At 49.9% G+C, this 24643-nt stretch overlaps 1 protein-coding gene across 2 annotated transcripts in view; it reads right to left on the bottom strand.

Annotated features, from left to right (window-relative positions):
* The window catches only part of AGPAT3 (1-acylglycerol-3-phosphate O-acyltransferase 3), a 74453-nt gene extending 50025 nt beyond the window's left edge, over positions 1 to 24428 (bottom strand). Inside the window, exon 1 of one of the 2 annotated variants that reach the window (XM_036912001.2) lies at positions 24292 to 24428. The gene's annotated coding sequence lies outside the window, so the exon portion shown is untranslated. The remainder of the gene's footprint in view (positions 1 to 24291) is intronic. The other variant, XM_036912004.2, reaches the window with a different exon arrangement.
* Between the last annotated feature and the right edge of the window lie 215 nt (positions 24429 to 24643).

Raw genomic sequence — 24643 nt, 5'->3', positions numbered from 1 at the left:
GCCCTGCTCAAGCCCCAGACCTGCACGCGAGGCTCCCCTCCTGGCCACCCAGTTCCCCATCGCACCTCAGCCTATGACCCACAGGTGAAACCCCAGACTCTGGCTATTTTTGTCTTTTTGTTTGGCTGGTTTTCAGTTGTAGCAAAATACACACAAAATTCATCATTTTAACCATTTGTAAGTGTACAGGTCAGTGGCATTAAATACATTCACACTGTGAATCACCATCCCCATCCCCTCCATCTCTAGAACTTTCTGTCTACCTGCTGATGTCCGATCCCATCAACACTAACTCCCAGCCCCAGCCCTGCCGCCTGCTTTCTGTCTCCGTGGGCCTACCTGCTACAGGGGCCTCGTCTAAGGGCAACTACACAGCATCCGTCCTTTGTCACTGGCTCATTTCTCTCAGCATCATGTCCTCAAGGATCATCCAGGTTGTGGTATGTGTCAGATTTTATTTGTTTTTAAGGATGTCTGTGTCCCCCACATTCTTTTTCCTACAAATCTTACAGCTTTAGCTTCCACTCTGAGGTCTGCGATCCATTTTGAGTTAATGCTTTAATATGGGATGATGTACAGCAAAGATTGCTTGTTTTTGCTTATGGATCTCCAATAGTCCTGGCCAGCCATTTGTTGAAAATACTACCATTTCCCCACTGAATCACACTGGCACTTTTTCTGGAAATCAATTGCCTTTAAACTTGTGGGTTTGTTCCTGGAATCTGTTCTGCCCCACCGACCTTCGTGTGCACCTTTTTTCCAGTTCCACAACATCTACATCACTCCAGAGACTGGAGGGGTCCTGAAATCAAGCAGTCTTTTGTCCCTTCAAATTATTCTGGCTATTCTTGGTCACTGAATTTGCATATCAGTTTTAGAATAAATTTGTAAATTTCTACCAAAAAAAAACCTTGCCAGGATTTTTGTGATTGCACTGGATCTGTGAATCAATTTTGGTAGAACTGACATTAAATAACATTGAGTCTTCTGGTCCATGAACAGAGGGTAGCTTCCATCATTCAGGCCTTAATTTCTCTTGGCACATTTTGTGGTTGTATTTCTCCCTCAGAATTTCCTATTTTTGATGCTATTGTAAATGACATTCTATTATAGCTTTTAATTGTTCAGTGCTAGTATATAGAAATAAAGTTAATTTTATTACATTGACCTTATCTCCTGTAAATTCACTAAACTCATCTGTTAGTTTTAGAGCTTTTTTGTGGACTTTGTAGAATTTTCCATACAGGCCATTATGCCATCTGTGAATAAAGACACTTATACTTCTTCCATTCTCTATGTCTTGTATTTCTTTTTATTCTTACTTTTCTAGTATAATGTTGAATAAAAGTGGTGAGAGAGATATCCTTGCCTTGCTCCCAATCTTAGAAGGAAAGATTTCTATCTTCCAGCAAGGAGTATGATGTTAGCTATGGTTTCTCATAGCTGCCCTTTATCAGACTGAGGAAATCCACTTCTAGTTTGCTAAGAGGTTATTTTTTGTTTTGTTTTGTTTTGTTTTTACCATGAATGACTATTAAACTTAGTCATATGGTTGTTTTATTTGTTTGTTTTGGATAGTCATATGGTTTTCCTTTTTTTCTGTTAATATAGTGAATTATAATGATTGACTTTGAATGTTAAACCAACCTTGCATTCCTGGGATAAATGCCACTTGGTTCTAATGCAGTACCCTTTTTTCATACTGCTGGATGTGACTTGCTAAAATTTTCTAATTTATGAAGGACTTTGTTTATGAGGGATATTTGATCCATAGCCTTTGTCTGGTTTTGGTATCAGGGTAGTAATACTGGCCTCATAAAATTAGTAAGGAAGTGTTCCCTCCTCATCTGCGTCCTGGAGGACTTTGTGTAGACATTAGTATTATTTCCTCCTTAAATGTGTGATAGAATTCATCAGTGAAGTCATCTGGCTCAAAGTGTTTTCTTTGTTGGAAGGCTTTTACATAGAAATTCAATTTTTTGATAGATATAGGGTTATTTGGGTTATCTATTTTGATTAGAATAAGTTTTAGTGATTTGTATCCTTCCAGGAATTTGTCTGTTTCATCTATGTTGTAAAATTTTTTGGCATAAAGTTTTTCATAAATTTCCCTTACTATCATTTTAACAACTGTAGCATATGTAGTGATTTCTCATCTCTTATTTCCAATTTTGGTAGTTTTCTTCTCTCTTTTTTTCTGATCAGTCTAATTAGGGGTTTATCAATTTGAATGATTCTTTCCAAGAACCAGCTTCTGGTTTCATTGACCTTTTCCTATTGCTTGTTTTCTATTTCATTGATTTCTGCTCTTTTCTTTGTTTAGTTTTTCTCAAGGCTGAAGCTTAAATCATTGATTTAAGAATTTTTTTATGTTGTAGTATAATCATTTAATGTTATAACTCTCTGTGAACCGTTTTACCTGCATTCCACAAATTCTGATACATTTCCCTTGTGATTTCCTCTTTGACCCATGGGCTATTTAGAAGTGTGTTTATTTAGTGTTCCAGTATTTGGGAATTTTTCCAGATATCTTTCAATTACTGGTTTCTAACACTTCAATTATATTAGTTAGAGAAAATACTTTGCATGTATGGTTTCCTTTTTTACTCTTTTATTAACTGAGGCTTGTTTTATGGCTCAGAACACGGTCTACCCGGACGACTGCTTCCGGGCCTGGCGAAGGCTGTGTCTGGCTGCTGGGTGGAGTGCCCTATCAGCAGGTTGGACCGGTTCATGGTGTTGCTCAAGTCTTCTATGTTTTTACTGATTTTATGTCTACTTTATGTCTGTCAAATCTTGAGAGAAGAGTGTTGAAATCTCCAACTATGATTGTGGATTGTCTATGTATCCTTTCAGGTATATCGTTTTTTGCTACGTGTATTTTGAAGCTCTGTTACTAAGTGCACACATATTCAATACATTATTTTCTCTTGATGAACTGACCCCTTTTATCATTATAAAATACTGCTCTTATTCCTGGAAATATTTCTTGCCCTGAAATCTAACTTGTCTGATAACAATAGAGCCACATAAGCAATCTTTTTATTCATATTTGCATGGTATATCTTTTTACAACCTTTTACCTATACCTTATCTGTGTCTTTACACTTAATTAATGTGGGCAGCACTTTAATCTTTTTATTTGATCTGACAATCACAAAAACGCCTTTTATTTGGAGTTTTCAGGCCATCTATATTTGATGTGACTATTGTTAAGGTGGTTTTCGGTATGTAGACATTCTATTGGTCCTGTCTGGGTTCATCTGTTTCATTTTCCTTTTTTCTGTCTTCTTCTGGAGCTGTGATTTTTTTTAATGATTCCATTTTATTCCCATTATTAGCTTATTAGCCATACTGCTTTGCTGTTTTTCTAGTGGTTTCTCTGGGGTTTGCAACATAAATCTCTATCACTGTCTGCCTTCCAGTAATATGATAACACTTCATGTGCACTTCGCAGACTTCACGACAGTTTCCATTTTCTCACCCCCAGACTTTGTGCTCTCATACCTTTTACTTCTACCAATACTGCAAACTCCCCAAGACATTGTTATTAGTTTTACTTTAAAGAATAAATTATCCTTTAAAGGACTTCTTAAAATGAGGAGACAGAAGTCTTTTACATTGGCCTGCATTTCTGCTGCTCTTTTTCCTCCAGATCCACACTTCTGTCTGGTGTCATTTCCCCTGAAGTACCTCCCAGTGTTTCCTGGAGTACAATCGGCTCATATAAAGTCTTTCAGCTTTCGAATGTCTGAAAAGTCTTTATCTTGCCTCTGCTTGGGAAATACACTCTGCTGTCTCCGGGACTGCAGGCTAAAGTGCTGAAGTCTTCCCCTTCTGGTGTTTCAATGGCGTTCCTGCCACACCGATCGCACAGCTTCTGATCAGAATTGCACTGTAATTCGGTGTGTGTTGCTCTGCGTGTCGTAGGCTTCTGCCTCTGACTGTTTGTAAGATTTCCAGCAACTTGATTACGACATGCATTTTTGCAGTTTCCTTCATGTTTGCTCTGCTTGGGAATTTTGGAGCTTGGAAATAAGTTTTCATCAAATTTGGAGAAGTTCTAGCCATTATTTTCTTCAAATATTTCCTACCACACACACATCTTTCTGAAATGCCATCTCATATCCATTATTCCACTTGATACTTTCCCGTGTGCTCTGTGCTTTCTTTTTTCCTTTTTTCTGTTTCATTTTAGAAAGCTCCTCGTGCTATGTCTTCAAGAATACTGATCAAGTCCCTGCAAAGCCTGACCTGTGTATGACAAATCCTACCCAGTGCATTTTCCTCTGTAGCAGCCTTATTGGGTCTTTTTATATCTTCCCTTTCCTCCTGTGCCACTGAACACAAGGGGTACACTTGCAGCAGATGCTTTAGCATCCTTGTCTGCAATTCCATCAACCGGATAGCTGTGGGTTCCCTGCAGCTGTTTCTAATAACTGATTTTTCTCCTCTTCTGGGTGACGTTTTCCCACTTATTTGTATGGCAAGCAGTTTCTGGTTGGCTCTAGGACATTGTGAACTTGAAGTTGCCAGAGGCTCAGTTTTGTTGCAGTCCTTTGCATCCTGCTTGGCTGTGTGGGGGTATAAATCACTTAGATGCTCTGTGATCGTTTCAAGGCCTTAAACTTTGTTTAGGTGAGTCCTGAGCAGGCCTGAGTCTAGAGACAAGGCAATGACCTTCTGAGGACCCCACCCAGTACCCTTGATTGTAAATTCTCTCCATCTGCATGGTGAGGACACCAACTCCATCCCGAGCCACAGGACCATGGGGATGGCTCTGCCCACCCCTTTCCAGGGCTTCTCTGCTTGCATTGCTGGTATTTGCACACACGCACAGGTCAACACTCAGCCCAAGACTGGGAGACCTGTCCTTGACCCTAGAGCAATTTGTCTATGCAAACTTAGCATCTGCGATGTTTTCTCACCAGGTCAAACGGCCCACCACACACTGACATGACCTCCAAGACACCCACAGCTCTCCCTGGTCAGCTCAGGAAGGCTGAGGGCATCACTGACATTCAGTCACACCTCGCTCTCCGCCTGGTCACCTTCCCTCCCGAACCTGACCTAGGGCTGAGGCGGGAGAAGCTGCACAGGAGGGGTGGTCCTGACACATCTCCAGAGGTGGCCCGCAACCACCAGCCCACGGCGCAGGCGACGGTGCTGTTCCAGGCCCAGGGACTACCACACAGAACAGGAAGGTGCGTCTCAGACCACGACACAGGCTCACTCTGTGGCTGGAGCATGTGCCGCAGAGGGCGGCAGGCCTTCTTCGTCTCCACCCATCCAGTCCCACCCCGTGTGGTCCTGAGGCCTTCAGGGAGGCCGAGAGCCACACCGGCATGCCGCCCCCAGGGCTCAGCCTTGTAAGGGCTCCTTCTCCGTTCTGCACATGAGTCCTCTGCCTCATATGTGATTTGAAAGAAAAAGACAATTGTTCAACAATGGTTTCTTAGCAGACCAAGGACATTGAAGGCCAGGGAATGACATCACCAGCCTGCAGAAGGAACCAACTGGCCACCTGGAATTCTCGAACCAGCAGACGCATCTCCAAGGGAGCAGAGGAAACTAAACACCCTTCAGACAAACCCAAGTGGGAGGGTTTCCCCCCAGCAGAATCTAACCACAGCAATTTCTGAGGCATAGTTCAAACAGGAGAAAGTGATCTCAGATGGGAAGTCAGAGATGCAAAGAGAATAAAAAGCAAAGAAAGTGGCAAATGAGTCTACAAACCTGAAACAGAGAATAAGTGGTACTAACGATATAGCAACGTCTTGGGAGGTTAACAAATTGCATACAGGACACAATGAGTTGGAATGGAGAGCGAGGCTCTTTGGGTGTCCAAGGGTTCCAGGATCACAGCAAAGAACAGAGTACTGGTTAACTTCAGATTTTTGGTAGGTAAGAACATTGCCCTTTCTGGGAAAACCATCAGGAAGAGCCTGTAACATCCAACCTGGTAGAGGGCAAAATAATCCCCTCAAAAAAAGCAAGGAGGGAGAGAGACAGGAAAACATACAGCACAGATAAGACAGCAGATCTAAACCCAAGTCCATAGGTACCACACTTAAAGGAACCCGGATAAAGGCCCCAGTTAAAATTTTTTTCATTGTCGGACTTTAAAAAAACTGTCAAACTTCAATTAAAAACAAGCTTTAATCATAGGCTGTTTATGAGACATAGCCAAGACATAGCAATACAGAAAGGCTAAATAAAAATGAGGAACCAGAGAGACATATAGGGCAAATCCTCGCCAAAGGCAGCATCAGACGAGGGGGCATCACTGGGCGAGGACAGGCGCTGTGTCCGCAAGGAGGATGCGGCAGGTCAACAGCGGTGTCACGGATGCCGCGGCCCAGACGCCTCGAGCAGAAACTGATCGCAGGACAGGAGTAAGTGGCCACGTCCCCAGGAACCCTGGAGGCCCTCGCCGGCCTCACTCAGTGCCTGACACAACAGGGAGGCACAGGGAAGCGACGAAGATTCAGGAGGCGGCAGGCATGTCTGAAAGGGCTGAACAGTGAGTACTTTAGATTCTTCAGGCCGTAAGGTCTCCGGCACAGCCACTCAGCTGTCGTAGTGCAGAACAGGCACAGATGATACATAACTGAACGGGTGTGGCTGGGATTCTATCAGATGTTATTTGTAAAACAGGTGACAAGCCAGATTTGGTCCATGGGCTGTAGTTTGCCAACCCTATACAGGACTGAACAGCATGATGCATCAACCTAAAGAGCCTGCACAAAACACTCCCCCCACCAAATGCAGAATATAATCTTTCCAAGACACACAAGACTTTCCCCAGATTTGGCCAAATGCTGGGCCATAACACGAGTCTCAACATGCTTCAAAAGAGAGGCACCAATCAGAACACAGTCTTTGACCACAGCACACTGAGGCTAAAAAAAAAAAAGCAATGAAAGGCTTTTGGGGAAATCTCCATGTGTTCCGATGTTCAAAACAGTTACCAACGATCAGAAGAGAAATTGATTAGAAATTAGAAAATCTATTAAATGGAATAATAATCAAACATTTCATATCATAACTTATACACTGCAGCTCAAAGGGATTGAAGGTTACACTGAAGTGTGTGGTAGAAAATTTTAGAAGGCGAAGAACAAATGACATAAAACATAAAAAGTTAAGAAAACAAAATGTAAATTAAAAAGGAAGGAAATAAATTACAGGAATCACTTAAAATAAAAACATACAGAAAGCCACAAAGCTGATTCTCTGAAAGGATCAATAAAATTGATGGTGTTTTTTAAGAGAGTCAGGACAGAGAGGTGGCATGGCTGATGTCAGGGTGGCAGGGGAGTCCTCCAAACAAGAGGCAGTATGGCCACTTTATGGCAACGACCTTGAAAATGTAGGCGCCAAGGACAAACTCCCAGGAAGAACGGCTGACAAAATGTATCAAGAAGACAGAAAGCACCAAGGCCTCTGTTACCTCAAAGAACCTGAGGCAGGCTCCCCAGCTGCCCCTGGGATGTTGCGCCGGGGACCCTCTCCTGACCCAAAGCGGGATGACATGCCTCCTCCCCCAGGTCAGCCAGGGAGCCCACTGGTAACCCGTGGGAGAGAAAAGGGCCGAGTGAAAGCAACTTGCTCAGGAGCCAGCTGGAGCCCAGAGGCCGGGACCCTGTCTGCTGGCACCGGCTGGCTGGGACCCTGTGCCCTGCCACCCAGGCCTGCCCCTCAGGGTCCCCAGCTCTCCAGGGTGGCGTTCAGCCACCAGCCGGGGCAAACACACTCTTCAGTGGAAGCTGTGCTCCTACTGAAACAAAACCTGCTGGGGGATGTTGTTTGTGAACTAAAGCAAAGTAGGCTGGCGACCGGGCTCTGGAGGGCCGTGGGGGAGGGCAGACCAGAAACAAAGCATCCGCAAACACGCACCCCCTGCCCAGGTCAAGGCCCGGCCCAGCCTGCTGTCCCCTACACGGGCTTGCAGGAGCTGCAGCTCTCAGGCAGGAAACGAGCGTGGGAACATGGGAAGGATGCAGAAAACAGCCGGGAAGGCCAGAGATTCACTCTGGGCGACATGCTCGTGGTCTCGCCCCTGGGGGTCACGAAAGCTTGTCTGGTGAGAAAGGCGCCACTCTCAATGACCCCGCCTGGACGCCTGGGCTTGTCCTCCGAGTCCAGACAGCACCCCTCTGAGCAGGCTCTCAGGGGGCCCTGAGCACAGCCAGAATTGCCCAGCCAGGAGAGAATGAGAAACAGCCTTGTTTATGTCACAGCTTCCATAGCAACTCAGGCTTGTCCCCTGACACATCTGCGAGCAAAAACTTCTCATTAAAGGAGGACAAGCTAGCTCTTTCTGCATCAGGGCCTTCTCGCAGGTATGGCCCTAACGCTAGGGGCCTGGCTGGTTATTAGAGGGTGGGTCCCACTACACACCTTCACCAGGCACCCACTCCAGAGTTCAGAGCCCGACTCCACTTGGATGCAAACATCACATATTCTGGTCTCCACAAACACAGAACGTGCCAGGAGTGCAGCACCCACAAATGCAGCCTGGAGGAGGTGCTCTGCCCCATGCACTGCAACATGACACCTGGGAGGGACTGGAGTCCCCCCACCAAGCTGGGCCAGAGCTAAGCAGGCACCATTTCCACGCTGGTCCATTCTGTGCCCTAGTGTAGACATGTCACGCATTTCCAGACTCAATATGAATACCACTGCAGTTCTGGGATGGACAATCTGTGGAATCAATTCCTCTACTGTGAAAGAGTTTTTCTAAGATATTTTATTAATAATAATATCAAACACACTAGGGGTGTTTGCCAGACCTTATTCTAAGCATTTTATGTGTGCTAAGTATGCTGACACAGAGGAGGCGGGGGTCCAGCAGGGTGGAGACTCACACATCAGACCAGCCTCACTTACCCCTGGGGGTGCAGGGCCCAAGGATGAGGGCTCCCCAAAGTCCCAGGGCTCCCCTGTGGAGCTGCTTAGAACTACACCCAGCACCATCCAGGGAGATGCCATGGGAGCCACAAATGCAGTTTTACATTTTCTAGCAGCCACATTAAAAAGTAAAAAGAAACAGTGAAAAATAATATAATAATATATTTTATTTTAACCCAATATAACCAAAATGTTACTTCAATATCCAATCAACATAAAAGAACATTGATGAGATTAGTGCCAACACACTAAGCCTTTTAAAGTCACGCCGCTTCACAGACAGCACTCCTGGATGCAGAGCAGCCCCACGCCAAGCGGGGCTCCAGAGCTGGGGCCCAGGCACATCGGGCAGCAAAGCTACAACCCGCTCTCCGAGGGGGATTTTCTACCCACTTCCCTTTCCATTGACGTGTTGAGAATTTTGGAAGTTTTTAGTCTCACCAACTCCTTTGCTTCCAGTATATCTATAATGGTTAGCCCCTCCACTGGATGGTGGGTATGGGGGCCAGCGTCTTGACTGTGTTCATATACTAAAGAATTTCCTAATTTTAAAAAAAGAAGCTACCTCATTCCTGGAAATACAATATAGTCACAAGCTACAAAGTAAAAATTATGACAAAAAGTTCATCCAATTTTCTTCTTCTGTAAAATTTGGAAGGAGAAGAAAGTAATCCCTTTCTAGAAATAAATACACAATAAGTGACAACGTATAAGTAATTAGCAATTATCATCACCTCCTTTCAATTGCCTCTTCTTCCTGAAAAGTCCATACTAAGACCAGCCACCAGCTTCTGGGCACTGGCTGCCTCCGGCTGCCCGTGCAGCCGGCTTCCCGGGAACAGGACGCGGCTGGCCACGCACCCTCCACTGCCGGGGGGCTGAGGGTCCGGCATTCACTGTGAGGCACAGGGCTTCTTCTGAGGGACTCGGGTTGGAGGCAGGATGAGGAGGCAGGGGAGGCCCGAACCCGAGGGTGCAGGCCCTCGCCCAGGGGGGCCACCCCAACCCCCACACTGCCACCGCTGCTTCAGGGAAAGGGAAACAACACGTTTCAGGATCAGCTCTTGCACGAGAACTTGGAGGCTGGAGGCTGCCCCCAGACCTGGCAGCGTGGGGCCCCCACAACAGACATCCCCGGGGGGGCCCAGGTCGCTGTCCAGGCTGATTCCTCTATCCGATTCACCCCACCCCACCGCAGCCAGGGCTTTGTAGGAGCTCCTGACAGACGACGGCAGCTTCCTCTCTCGGGGTGAATGACCCCAGCGCGACACCACGGGACTGCCTTTAGAAACAGGGTCTCTGCAGATGCACTTTGTTAGGATGAGGTCACTAGGGTGGGTCCAATCTAGTGATTGGGAATTTGTCCACAGACACATGCACAGGAGGAGCTCCATGTCAGGGCACAGGACTAGAACAGCATCCGCACACGGAGGATAGAGGCCTGGACACGTCCTTCCCTCCTGGCCCTCAGAAGAAACAGCCCTGCAGACCTCACGCTCACAGACTTCCCGCCTCCAGAACCGAAGACACACGTTCCCACTGCGTAAGCCCCTCAGTCTGTGGTACTTGTCGTGGCAGCCCCAGCACATGGATATACTCACACTGAAGTTCTTATTTACAAGGAGCCTCCCTCTTGCTTAAATTCAGTCTGTCTCTCTCCGTGCCCACACCCGCTACCCCACCCTGTGTTAGGAAGGATAATCTCTGTACTCAAACCACCAGCCCTCTAACAAACCTTGCCACGCACTGGTGACGTGCCCGCTGCCACAAGTGCCCACTCAGAGTCCGACAGAGCTCCTCTGCAGCAGCGGTGTGGCTGCCAGCCACATGGCGGTGGGGCGCGGGCACAGGCGCTGCCCTGCCCATGCGCTTCCTCCTGCAGTCTGGGTGCATGTGAGTGGGAAGGAGAATGACCAGCAAGGGCATTTTCGTTAAATAAACCTGTCCTACTGTACATGTGATCACAAACTTAAGGCCACAGGCATCTGCGGGACGTCCCCCGCCACACACACACACACACAAATGGCCATAAACAAAACTGCAGAGAAAAGCCATCCCCTCTGAGCCTGTCAGAGCCCTGACCACAGAGCAGGCTGGGCCCACCCCCCAGAAGCCCAGAGTCAGACTTCCGGCCCGAGGCACTGGCGCTCCATGCAGAGTGCCCGCTTCCAGCGCCAGCGGCTCACAGATGCAGCCCTCACTCCCCTGAGAGGAGGCGTGAGGACAACATGGGACGGACGGATGGACAAGTGCCCCACCTGCTCCCTCCCTCCTGTGCGAGGGCTGCCCAGGGCCCAGTGGCTGCCAGTCGCTGTGACTCTCAGAGGGAGGCTCTCGGGAAGAAAGGGCACTGATCACAGATCTGCTGAGACACAAAGTGACTCAGCAATGAGCTGGCACAGAGGCATCGTCTGCAGTGACAGACAAACGCCCCAAGTGGGCTAATGCACCACCTCCACCATGGTCTAGAGACATGCAGGCCACAGCTGGGTGCTCTGGTGGGAGGCCACGTGCTTCCTCAGGGACACAAAGCAACCAAGATGAGCAGACCCACCACCTCCCCGGGCAGAGTGGGAGGCAGGGAGCAGCCGACCTCAGAGGGCATGAGGCAGCCTGGGACCCTCAAGGGGCAGCCAGTTTCAGGACAGACCCGTGCAGGGCTTAGCCCTGTGTCTCTTCCTGCTCTCCCTTCCCACTGTACCACTCACCGATCTGAGTCACTTTTCCACGTGTTAGCATCCAGTGGGCAGCCCGGCCAGGACTCACCACATGCCACCACCTGGACATTGCTGCCCCACATGCGTGTGCTGAGCTGTGCGTGCACCCCACTCTACAAAGTGCTTTCATGCACGAGCATGCAGGCTGCAGGCACCTGCGTCCACACAATGGAGTCAAGTGCAACCTCCATGGTCTCCACACAATGACAAGGGCAAATGGCAAAGGTCAGCAATACAACAGGAACTAAAGAAAGAGGGCCTCCAAGACAGCCTGCAGGTGCAATGCCACGTGCAAGGCGTGAATGTGCACCCTGCACAGACTCGGGAGGGAAGGCTTCCCCAGCAAGGTGACAGCACCGTGGGAGGATGAGTAAGAATTTATCTGGCCAAAGGAGAGAGCATTCCAGGAAAAGGCATGCAAAGGTCCGAGGTGGAGCGTGCGCAGTGCAGACGCCTGAAGACCAGGTGTCGGGGGGGGCACTGAGTATGGGGTGGGGTGGGGGGTGCATGAGTGGGGGTTAGATCAGGGGTGATGGGGAAGATTGGGGCTACTGAAGGGCACACCATGGGGCAAGGATCCGGTGGGAGCAGAGCCAGAGCCTGCAGGGGCCCTGGAGTGGCCTGCTGCCACTGGGGGTGACATGCGAGAATCAGCGAGGAGCTACGAGTGCCGCCTGGGGGCTCCGAGGAACGGGGAGGGAGGGGGTCACAGTCAGGGCCCAGGGTCCAGCTTGGACAACAGTGGATGGCGATTTCACTGCAGGAGACAGGGAGGGTGGGAGGGAGGGCTGCGGGCACTGCAGGGTGGAGGAAGGGAAGGCCCACTGAACGTGGACACCAGCTTGGAGGGTGCCGTGTGTGTGTGTGTGTGGCGTGTGCAGGCCATGGGCCAGAACTGAGGGGGGAACAGTAAGTTGGGGTCACTGTCTCAAGGGCACTAAAACACAGAAGGATGTGGGGGCCACACAGCGGGCAGGCCTCAGAGCCCCAAGAACACCAGTTTATATACCTAGTAGTCTTTTGTACATTTATTTTCTTGTTTGGAATCTAGTATACTAAGATGTAATGCTCACCTTTAAAAAATCATGCTCTTTAATCACACCACGTGTAAATATACACCAAGCCCTGAGTATGCATGGTAGTTCTTCAGGTACCGGAAAAATGTTATTTGCAGAAAACAGTTTAAATGGCGACGCGGCTCGCCTATTCGAAAACAGCAGAAATGGAGGACACAGGGGTCGGTGGGCAGTGAAACTTGCCAAGACGGGCTCTGAGTCATGCTCCACAATCGTGCCTCAAATGGGTAACAATGAGCTGGGGGGAGGTCTGGGGGTCTTCTCAGCTTTGAACTCCCCGGACACCACCTTTGCCTTCATGGGACCACGTCAGGCCAGGGTAAGTTCCCCCAAGATGTTCGGTCACTCCGGCAGGCCTGAATCTGTGCCGCCCTTCAGCTCCCACTCCCGCCTTACTGACCAGGACATGCACACATCTCCCCACCATTAGCGATTTCTCCAATCCCAGAGCTTCATCCGGGATCATCTTCCTTCTTAGTCAATGACATTTTAAGAACTCTCTTTCCTGAGTTCAGAAAATTAAGCTAGAATGGTTCCAGATCAGTCCCACGCCTGGGGTCCTGGCCGAGGCAGAGCCTCCATGGGGAGACCTTGCCTTGTGGGAACCCATAGGCAGCTCACCTGAACCTAAGCAGGGAGCCCTCACCCCAGCCCGGGAGCGGCTCCAGGGTGGCGGGCGGCTGAGCCGCAGGGTCCTCACCGCAAGGCAGGCTCTCTGCTGTCATGACCATCATTCTTATTATTTTGGGGTCATCAGTTGCCTCATATAAAATAAGCATGTTTACAGAGAAAAGGAAATTGAAATGTGCACAGGGAAGAGAGTCCCAAGCAAAAGAAGACGCAGATTTGGAAAGAATCAAAGAACCTTTAAGAATGAAAAATACAATCAGGGACACGAAAAGGTTAGTGATCAGAGATGAATGGGGCTGAAAAGCTGGAGGGAGAGAGGACGCCGGCGAGCCCAGCACAGAGCGGCCCAGATACAGCTTGTGACCCTGGGCGGGAGAGGCCAAGGACAGCGTGAGGAGGCCAAGATAAATAGTCAAAACATAAGGGCTCACGTTTTTCATGAATTACTGAAAGACACAAAACTTTATCTTCAGGAAGAGCTTTGAATATAAAGCAGGATTTTTTTTAAAAAAAGAAATCTGCCCTAGAGACACCAGAGTGTGTGGGCGGTGTGCCAGACTGTTGGCCAGGCCCCTGGCGGGCCGGAGAACAGGGACACGGCCACACAGCCGCAGAGGCCTGCGAGGCTGGGCACACCACGTCCTCTGCCACAGGCTGTGCGCTCAAGTCAGCGATGAAACTATACCCCCCGTCCCACCCATGTAGAAAATAAAAGTGCCTTCTGTTCACAGGACATGGAAGAACAGAAACTTAGAAGTGCTTAGAACCGAGCAGTGGAAATACTACGCGGCAGAACGTCCAGGACACAGTGCAGCAGAACCGAGGAGACCACGCCTTCAATTTTATGCTAGAAATAAAGTCTGAAAATTAAGGAACTATGCTTGGAAGAAATAAAGAAGTTAAACTTTCAACTCCATGACCTGGAAGGAGAGCACCACAGTAAACCCGAGGAGAGCAGAAATTAAGGACAGAAACAAAGATACATGGGAGATGCCCTCCAACCCCAGAAGTTGGCTCTCTGTGAACAGTAACAAAATAGATGAATGTAACAAAATAGATGAACCTCTGCTGAGATGAGTCAAGGGAAAAGAAAGACAAAACCCATTTTATAAACAAAAAGGGGAACTTAATCAAAAAATGTTATGACCTTTTTACCAGGATTTAAAAATCAAGAAAATGTTATGACCTTTGTACAAGAAACCAGTCATGCTGATAAAATGGATGAGGCGGCAGACAGCTCTAAGGTGACCCCCAGGTCACAGCCTTGTGTGACCCCCTCTGCTTGGGGGGGCCGGACCTCCTGCTGGCTTCCAACACAGGGTATGATAGACATAACGCAAGGTCACCTCCAGATGAGGTCTCACGGCACTGCGACCTGCTGGCGCCCACCCCCTGCTCTTCTCGTGTGTCTGATGACCAAGCTGCCCTGCTGGGGAGGCCCTCAGGACAACCGGCAAGGACCCGCAGCCCAACAGCCCACAAGTGCTCTCGGAAAGGAATCCCTGCCCATCCTGGCCTTCAGATAAGGCTGCACCCTGGGCAGCCCAACGGCAGGCCGTGAGTCCCCAACCTGAGGACCCAGCTCAGCTGTGCCCGCTTCCCGGCCCACAGAAGCAGTGCTGCTGTTTAAGGCCAGTAAGCACTGGGGCCACTTGTTATGCAGCAACAGATAACTAATGCAGATCTCTGTAGAAGAGACACCGAATCCTCTTCAAAGAGGAGGGAACCTGAACCCATCTGTAGCTGGTAAGTGGAACCAGGGTGTGAAGACTGAGCCACACAAAAGCCAGGTGCAGATGAGAAGCCAAGGAGGAAACACCCCCTCTCCTGACATGAACCCCACAAAACAGAAGTGGAGACACTACCCAGCCCAGATGATGGGACCGGCAGCATCCGGAGGCCACACCAGAGGAGACGGTGCAGCAGTGGGCCACTGTCAGCCCCACTCACTTCTGAAAGGAATGCAAAAGCTGTAAACAAATGTTAGTACATGTGACATAATAAAAAATACCATGGTCAAGATGGGTTATTTCCAGAAAAGTAAGGAAATGTATTCATGTACTTCAACAAATTAACATAAAAAGAGAAAATCTTATATGATGAGCTCAATACGTGCTGGGAAAGTCTTTGATAAAACAGTAGTTTCACAGTGTATCACAGAGAAGGCACATAGTGGATCTCTGGCAACTGGCTGCACTGATGGACAGTGACTGCATTGGGGTGTGGGTGGGGACTTGATAATATGGGTAAATGTAGTAACCACATTGTTTTTTCACGTGAAACCTTCATAAGAGTGTATATCAATCATACCTTAATAAAAAATTAAGTAAAAACAAAACAAAAAAAACCAGTAGTTTCAGTAAAATATTCTTAGAACAAGAGAACTTTCTTAACCTGAAAGGGGCATTCACAGAGAAACAAGCGTTCTCTTTTTTGGTAATTTCCTTGTCTTAGGCAGAGACCATAGTAAGTTGTGACCCTCCCTGCTGCATCATCCCACCCCTTCCAAGACTACTGACTTTGTGAGTTTCCTCCCAGTATGTCATCATTCCAAATCAAGAAAATTAGAAAAGGTGTCTGACGCCCCCACCCACATGCTCTGAACCCCGCATTCTCTTGGGGAGCGTTCCTGGAGGAAACAAGAGGCCTGCCTCTGCTTTCCAGTGCACAGCGTCCAGGTCTGTGGACACCCCCGGTTCATGTGTCCGGCCCAGGAACAGGCTGCGGTCAGTGCTGAGATGCATAACCCTGCCTCGGCCATCTCACCCCTGCCAAGGGGCACCTGCCGAGCGAGCCCCTGCTCACCCCATGACCACGAGGGGTCCCCTCACCCTCGCACCCCTGCATTTATTGCACCCTTCGCCCTCCAGCACCTCCTGGGCAGAGCACATCCTGCCTGGGGGTGTTCTGAGCAATGACACCCCTCTGTTTCCCTCACTCCTGGCTATGGCCAACAGCACCTTAAAGACTTTACCCATACCCCCAAAATTCGCTTACTGCCACTGTGTGGCCTGTCTGCTGTGATTCCCAGCTGCACAACTAGGCAACAGGCCCTTCTCCTCTCTGTCCACCTTCCCTGACCCCTCACTCCCAAAGCACCATGTCCCTGGGATGGCTAACCCCAGGCCCTGTCACCTCAGCCCCCATCACCGCATCCCCACGTCCCTGGGACAGCTAACCCAGGGCCCCATCACCCCGGCCCTGCATCCCCACGTCCCTGGGATGGCTAACCCCGGGCCCCGTCACCCCGGCCCCCGTTATGGCGTCCCTGTGTCCCTGGGACAGCTAACCCAGCCCTGTCACCATGTCTCCACGTCCCTGTGTCCCTGGGACAGGTAACCCCAGGCCCTGTCACCCTGGCCTCCGTCACCCCCCGCACTTCGCTGGATCACCTGCCATCTCAGGTTGCCTGATGCTGCCCTTTAGATACTTTCCCAGATCTTTCTGTATTTCCGTGTTGACTAATGAAGGTAAGTCTTTAATCTCTTTTTCTCACTATTTTCTTTCCATTTGTTTGTCCTCTGATCCCAGGAGGAACAATGGAAAGATTCGGAACCAACACCAGAAGGGAGAACGCTAGCAGCATTTCCCTAAAATCAGAGGCAAAACAAGAAAAGCCTGCAGGCTTCCATTGAGCACAGCTGAAGGTGCCGGCCTAGCAGTGCGATGGCAGTGACACTGAAGGCGCTGGGAAGAGAAGCCATCCCAACTCTCAGGCGATACAGGTGTCTGCACAGAAAATTCCCAAACCTGCAAACACACTGTAAGAAAGAGATGGCAAGGGGGCCAGCCATAAAACCGATCGCAAAATCAGCTGCACTTCTCTTCAATGCCAACAGGCAGCTAGAGGCTTTTGTAAATAGCAAACAAATATTTTTAAAATACCACTTACAAAAGCAGCAAAAATAATAAAGATGCCTGGGAATAATGTAACCGTGGAGCCTGAGCCAGCATGCGGGATGTTATGGACCCTTACTGGGCATAAGCATGTTTACAGCCCAAAGACTTTAACGTCAGAAAGATGAAGAATTCCCCCAACTGGTCTACAGAGTCAAATCCAAGCTGACAATGTGTTTTGTGAAACTTGACAGGCTGACTTAACACTTACATGGAGAAGCAAAGGGCAAGGACAACCAGGCACTCTGGAGCCCCCAGGCATGGGATGTAGAGAGCCACAGGGCCACCTGCCCAGACAGAGCAGCCGTAGGGACAGAGGACCACGTGGAGGGACTTGGGCACCTGCCACAGAGACATCCCAGGGCGCTGGGAGCAAGCACAGGCCACCTGGGCCCCAACAGACCCAGGTCCACCTGGTGCCATCTCCTCCCCACTGTGCCCTGAAGAAGCTCGTCCCATGTCCTGCTGCCATGCTTGAGAACAATGGTTCAGTTTCCACCTGCAGTCCTGGGTTTAGGTTACTCGTTTGCTTTTCTTGCTTATGTTTTCTAAGGGCCTGTTTTGTTCTCATTTAAATAGCTAAGTTATCTCATTTAAAATGTTAAGCAAATACTTGACTAGGAAGAATTAATATTGTCAAAATGGCCATCCTGCCTGAAGCAATCTACAGATTCAATGCAATCCCTAACAAAATACCAACAGCATTCTTCAACAAACTGGAACAAATAGTCCTAAAATTCATATTGAACCACAAAAGACCCTGAATAGCCAAAGCAATCCTGAGAAGGAAGAATAAAGCAGGGGGGATCTTGCTTCCCAACTTCAAGCTCTACTACAAAGCCACAGTAATCAAGATAATTTGGTACTGGCACAAGAACAGACCAACAGACCAGGGAACAGAATAGAGAGTCCAGGTATTAACCCAAACATATATGGTCAATTAATATATGATAAAGGAGCCATGGACATACAATGGGGAAATGACAGCCTCTTCAACAGCTGGTGTTGGCAAAACTGGACAGCTACATGCAAGAGAATGAAACTGGATCATTGTCTAACCCCATACACAAAAGTAAACTCAAAATGGATCAGAGACCTGAATGTAAGTCATGAAACCATAAAACTCTAAGAAAAAAACAGAGGCAAAAATCTCTTGGACATAAACATGAGCAACTTCTTTATGAACATATCTCCCTGGGCAAGGGAAACAAAAGCAAAAATGAACAAGAGGGACTATATCAAGCTGAAAAGCTTCTGTACAGCAAAGGACACCACCAATAGAACAAAAAGGCACCATACGGTATGGGAGAATATATTCAGCAATGACATATCCGATAAAGAGTTGACATCCAAATTATATAAAGAGCTCACGCACCTCAACAAACAAAAAGCAAATAAGCCAATTAAAAAATGGGCAGAGGAGCTGAGCAGACAGTTCTCCAAAGAAGAAACTCAGATGGCCAACAGACACATGAAAAGATGCTCCACATCACTAATCATCAGAGAAATGCAAATTAAAACCACAATGAGATATCACCTCACACCAGTAAGGATCGCCACCACCCAAAAGACAAACAACAAATGTTGGCAAGGATGTGGAGAAAAGGGAACCCTCCTACACTGCTGGTGGGAATGTAAATTAGTTCAACCATTGTGGAAAGCAGTATGGAGTTCCCTCAAAAACCTAAAAATAGAAATACCATTTGACCCAGGAATTGCACACGTAGGAATTTACCCTAAGAATATAGCAGCCCAGTTTGAAAAGACAGATGCACCTCTATGTTTATCACAGCACTATCTACAATAGCCAAGAAATGGAAGCAATCTAAGTGTCCATCAGTAGATGAATGGATAAAGAAGATGTGGTACATATACACAATGGAATATTATTCAGCCATAAGAAGAAAACAAATCCTACCATTTGCAACAACATGGATGGAGCTAGAGGGTATTAGGCTCAGTGAAATAAGCAGGATGGAGAAAGACAAGTATCAAATGATTTCACTCATCTGTGGAGTATAACAACAAAGCAAAAACTGAAGGAACAAAGCAGCAGAATCACAGAACCCAAGAATGGACTAACAGTTACCAAAGGGAAAGGGACTGGGGAGGATGGGTGGGAAGGGAGGGATGGGGGGGGGGGCAAAGAAAGGGAGCATTACAATTAGCATGTATAATGTGGGGGGAGGCACGGGGAGGGCTGTGCAACACAGAGAAGACAATGATTCTACAACATCTTACTACGCTGATGGACAGTAACTGTAATGGGGTATATGGTGGGGACTTCATGATTGGGGGAGTCTAGTGACCATAATGTTGCTCATGTAATTGCAGATTAATGATACCAAAATTAATTAATTAAGCAAATATTTTAGACAAGTAGTTAAAATAGTGGCCTACAGGTTAAATGCCAACAGCATTTTTTTATCCGGCCTACATGGTTTGTTAAGAATAAATAACTGCATAGACATCCATATTTCTGACTTGTCTTAACAGACCTGAGCTCTAGTGACCCGCCCTGCGGTCACCTGGCCATGTGGGCAGGGTGTCTGTGGCAGAGCCGGTGGGCACGCCCGAGAGAGGGTGCTCGGCCACCATGGTGCTCACGTGGCCTCCGCTGTGTCTCACGCCCTGTTGTCCCTGGCTTGCCTTCCTGCCTGGCCCGTTGGAATCTGTTTACAACTTTCACATATAGCTTTGTTTACCAAAAAGTCACGTTTATATCCAATAAGTTTCTAAAACTTGCAGAGGTGAAAGCCACCAAAGCCACGGGCTCCAGAGAAATGCCACGAGAGCCCGGGGCCAGGCCTGGACTGCAAGTTCCCAGCGCGTTCCTCACAAATGTTCTGGAACTTCCATTATAGGAGTGAGCACCTTGGTTTGGAAACCTGAACGGACCCCTGCGTGCCCAGGTGTGTGCTCTGCTGTCACGGGCAGGGAGGCCCGGGGGCTCCCTCTGTGCCGCACACCTTCCCCCTGTGGCAGCTCGCCACAAGTGAGGGCGGGGGCACCTGCTGAGACAAGGCCTTGCTCTGAACTGGACACCTCTAGCCCGGACTCAATCAGCAGTCTGGGATCACTCTCTGTGCTCTTCCACTTCTGTGGGTCCCTGAGTCACTGGGCCTCACCTGTGAAGCCGTCATGGCAGTGACACTTGGCCCCCCAAAGGCAGCTGCCAGGCTGTGGGGTCTACTGCCCACACCACCCCCGGGCCCCACCGAGGCCCCCTCGGGGCAGCTCCCCTTGCTGTCCTGCGCCCCGGCCACTGGCCCCCACAGCCCCCACGGCGTTTCTCCCGACGGACCTTTTTGCTTTGCACCATGGCACCTGCTTCCCGCAGAGCCCACACCCATGAGTTTTCATTTAATTTGACTTCCGTCTTATTTTGGCAAAAATCACTGCTATTACACATTGTGCAAGATACACTCCTTGCTTAACTTGTCTCCGAACATACAGTGGTGTGTATCTCCATCATTCTTTCAATGACCAGTTAGACCAGGACAGTGGCCCACATCAGAAATTAGAAGTCAGTCTGAAAGGCTTGGCCCAGCCATCAGCACATTCTTTATACTAAGAGTGGGCAGCTCTTCACTGTCCTCTGACCAGGTGCACGGAGAAGAGCTAAGCACAAATGAGTCTGCATCAACTGATACACTTTATCCCCAGTGCAACATCATATCTAGCATGTACCTGTTTCTATCATCTTAGATGGGGATTTGTGATCCCTTCCAAGTGTAGCAGCTTTTAAATGAACACTGCTGTGAAGCCAATCACTTACTTTCTGTTTCTAAATAAATTGTTCATACACTGAGTTTTCTGAGCAGGAAGGTGGTTTGGATTCAGTCAGACCTGTGTCTCAAATCTGGATTTGTCGCTTGCTGGCTGAGCAACCTTGGCCATACCCTACCACCTCGGTGTCTCCATCTGTGTCATGGGGCAGTGCCCTATCTGCACAGTGTTGTTTTGAGGACCAAATAATGAGCACATGACATGCAACTTGAAGGGCAGTAACTGCAGCTGTCCTTATACAAGCAAAGCCTAAGTCGCACAGCAAGTGACATACTTCACATCAGCAGAGATTTAGAACGCTTTCAGGTCAGCAAATGACATGAGAAAGAGAAAGGCTGTCATCTGGGACTCCACCGCTGAGCTCCCACTGGGCTTGCACCCTCAGAGAGCACGCTCACCTCGAGGTGTTACTACAGCACACGGCTCAACAATAGAAGTCATGACTACTGTTCTTTATTACCCGGTTCATTCCCCACCATCAGAAAGGAACCGAGAGGATCACATTAATAATGCACGGCCTCCCTAAGTCGCCTGGGGACAGGCCCCTCTGGTGGCTGGCATGCTGCTCCACAGCCAGCACCCCTGGTTCAGTTTTCAGTCCTATGTGATGCAAAGCACCCAGCCAGGGGGAAGGGTGTTGCCTATCACACACCGAAGGACACGTGTTTCCACCTGCTAACACTGACATCGAAGATGTACCCTAGCTGTACTTGGAAAAGACATAGCCAACTGACCACTGCGTGCGGGACCAGTTAGAATCTTCAGTTCAGCAGTGAAAACTTGGACCAACTTTGCATCCCCCCTGCTCCTCCACCAGAGGGGACAGCATGGGCGCATTCCAAGGCTCCGAGTGCTTCAGCCTCTCGCACTTTGCTGGGCCTAGATCAAAACACGGCGAGTTCTTCTAACTACAGGAAAGGCCGTCAGAGGATGAACCACTAATGTGTATGCCTGAAATGCAGAATTTTGAAATTGGTAATTTGGGATAAATTCTGAAATTATTAGGAAGTGGTTTTGGTAATGGCAGATTAAGTCATAGTCATTTCACTTTACGATGTGAAACGACTCATTAAAATCTTCAAGCATTCTTTGGTTCACCATAAGTAAAACCCATAGAACTTCTCAGCAATTGTTTTACCCAGTTCAATCCAACTTCCTCCTATACATTTCTCAAGGAGACTGAGTTACTGATCCCACTTTATACAAGTCATTAAAAAGGAAACAAGCAAATGTAACCACAGGCAGCCACAACTCCTAACAGTGAAACACTCCTTTTTGACAAGCCCAGAGAGGAAGGCACAGGGTGGGTGAGGAAGCAGCTGCTTGTGCCATATGTGGATTTCGAGAGGGACAGGGAACAGTGAGGGGCACCTACCTGGTGTGCAAAGAAGCGTCCCCTCTTCTGTCTCCCATGTTAAGCCAGGCTGACAATCAAGGGAAGGGGTGTGTTTCAGGGACAAAATGTGATTGGACAAGTTAACCAGACTCTCCAAAAAACCCAAGTACATTTGGCTCTTCTCAGACACAACTTCTGTTTTTCATTTTCCTTACTTATCAGGATTTCAGCACTGGTCTCCTATCTCTGATTTGACCAGAGATAAAAATTCACAGACTTTTAACAGACTGATGGGTCTGAAAAGATGGGAGTCCAGGGGTCTTAATTTAAATTCTGGCTGCACCGATTTGTGAAGTAACTTTCAGCATGTAACTAAAGCTCTGTGTTTGCTGGGTCCACTCTTTTGCAAGGTTGAAGTGCAGTCAGAGACAACACGTGTCAAGGGCCAACCCTGTGTATTAGGCCCCACCACTAGTTACCACGGGAAACGAGTAGAGGGACAAAGCAGAGCGCTGTGGTGGATGCACTTTTCCTAACTTCTGAAACGAAACAACCCCTTTCAGTTTGCTTCCCCAGCCCCAGCGCCAGGACAGACAGATGTGTGTGCCCGCACTGAGCCCGCTGTAGGCACCAGTCCCCTCCCTGGAGATGGCTCCTAAAGTCCACATTGGCCACTGAAGTTTACCTCCCTTTACCACCCTGCCCTTGCACAGACTAGGAAGCAGGCCTCTCGCAGAGATGGCCCGGGAGGGCCCCACGCTGGTGAGGCCAACAGCAGGCTCCAGCCGAGCGTGACCACTGTGCCCCATATGAAGTTTTGTTCAAAACATTAAGGCACCTACACCATACAAGGCTAAGAAGGGCGCTGTGGGCTCTGCATGTCAATTACATGTAGCTTCTTTTTTAAACAATGTAACCAAGAGCCAGGAGGGATGGATACACAAGAGAGCTCTGCCAGGCTGACCTGGAACGGTGAGCGGGAGGGGAGGATGGGATTGGGATCACCTGGTGCAGCGGGAGAGGGGACAGTGGGAAGTGACCAAATCAGAGAATGTTCAGAACCCGAGGAGCCCCCTTATGAAGCGCGGAGAGGCGACAGCGATGATCCCCAAGCCCCAGAGCCTGAGCAGCCTGCAGGGCCGGCCGGCAGCCACGGGGGCCGCAGGTTCGGCTCCCCCCGCGCTACCGGGGACGCTTCCCTCTCCACCGCGGCCGCTCCCCCCGCGGTCCCTCCACGGCCAGAGGTCCTTATCTTCCTTCTCATGAAGTCGTATTTCCCAGGAAAAGGAACCAATTTCTCAAATACTCTCAGACAGCAGTTACTATTGTGCTTTAGAAAAGGCCCTGGGAAGCCATTTGTAAAGCATTTTCGCTATTTCACTGAACTTCTCTCAAAGTTATAAAAAACAAACTGCACAATCTTCCCAGGTGGCTTCAAGTGCCAACAGTGCCCCCTCCCCCAGGACCCCAGGTCGGAGGCCGGGTCCGCACGGGCCTGGGGAGGCGCCGGCCCCCCGTGGGCGCAGCGCGTCGTCCCCAGCCGCCTCCCGTCCCGAGTCCAGCGGGGCTCCGCGCGCCCACCCGGCCCCGCAGCCCCGCGCGCAGCCGGCGCAAAGTGAAACCAGTGCGCCCCGGGGCCGCGCCCCCAGCCTGGAGGGCGCCTCTCCGCGCGCACAGGCCCGGCCCAGCCCGGGAGCACGGGGGCGCACCCTCCGCGCAGACCCCAGCCCCGCCGCCCGGCCCCGGTCCCCGGGCAGAGCCGGGAAGGGCCCCGGGCCTGGCCGGACGAGGCCCGGGAGGCGGGCGGCGGCGGCGCCCGTGCCCGCGGACCCCCGCCCGTCCCCGCAGGCCCCGCGGAACGCGGCCAGCCCACTGCGGCGCGGGAGACCTCGGGCGGCGGAGGGGCCCGACCTCGGCGGGGCCTCCCGCTCACCTGGCTGCCGCCACCTGCTCGTCGCGCGCGGCCCCGTTGTCCTCCGCACCCCTCCGGCCGCTGCGCTCGGCCTGGGCGCCAGCCCCGCGTCGGGCCTCAGCGAGTGCGGCGCCCGCCGCCCCCGGCCCCCATCCCGCCCCGCCCGGCCCGCCGCCCTCCGCCCTCCGCCCTCGGCCGCGCCGCCCCGCCACTTCCTGTGCGCGGCGATCCCACAGTTCCGCCGGCGCGCGGGGCGGGGGGGACACGCGGGGACACGCGGGGGGGACGGGGAGACACGTGGGAGACGGGGACACGCGGGGGAGCGGGGGACACGTGGGGAGGCGGGACACGCGGGTGAGCTCGGGACGTGGAA

The sequence above is a fragment of the Manis pentadactyla genome, chromosome 1, assembly GCF_030020395.1.
Source record: "Manis pentadactyla isolate mManPen7 chromosome 1, mManPen7.hap1, whole genome shotgun sequence".
Classification (NCBI taxonomy): Eukaryota; Metazoa; Chordata; class Mammalia; order Pholidota; family Manidae; genus Manis; species Manis pentadactyla.
The sequence above is the reverse complement of the archived record's forward strand: the minus strand, read 5'-3'. Positions and strand labels throughout refer to the sequence as shown.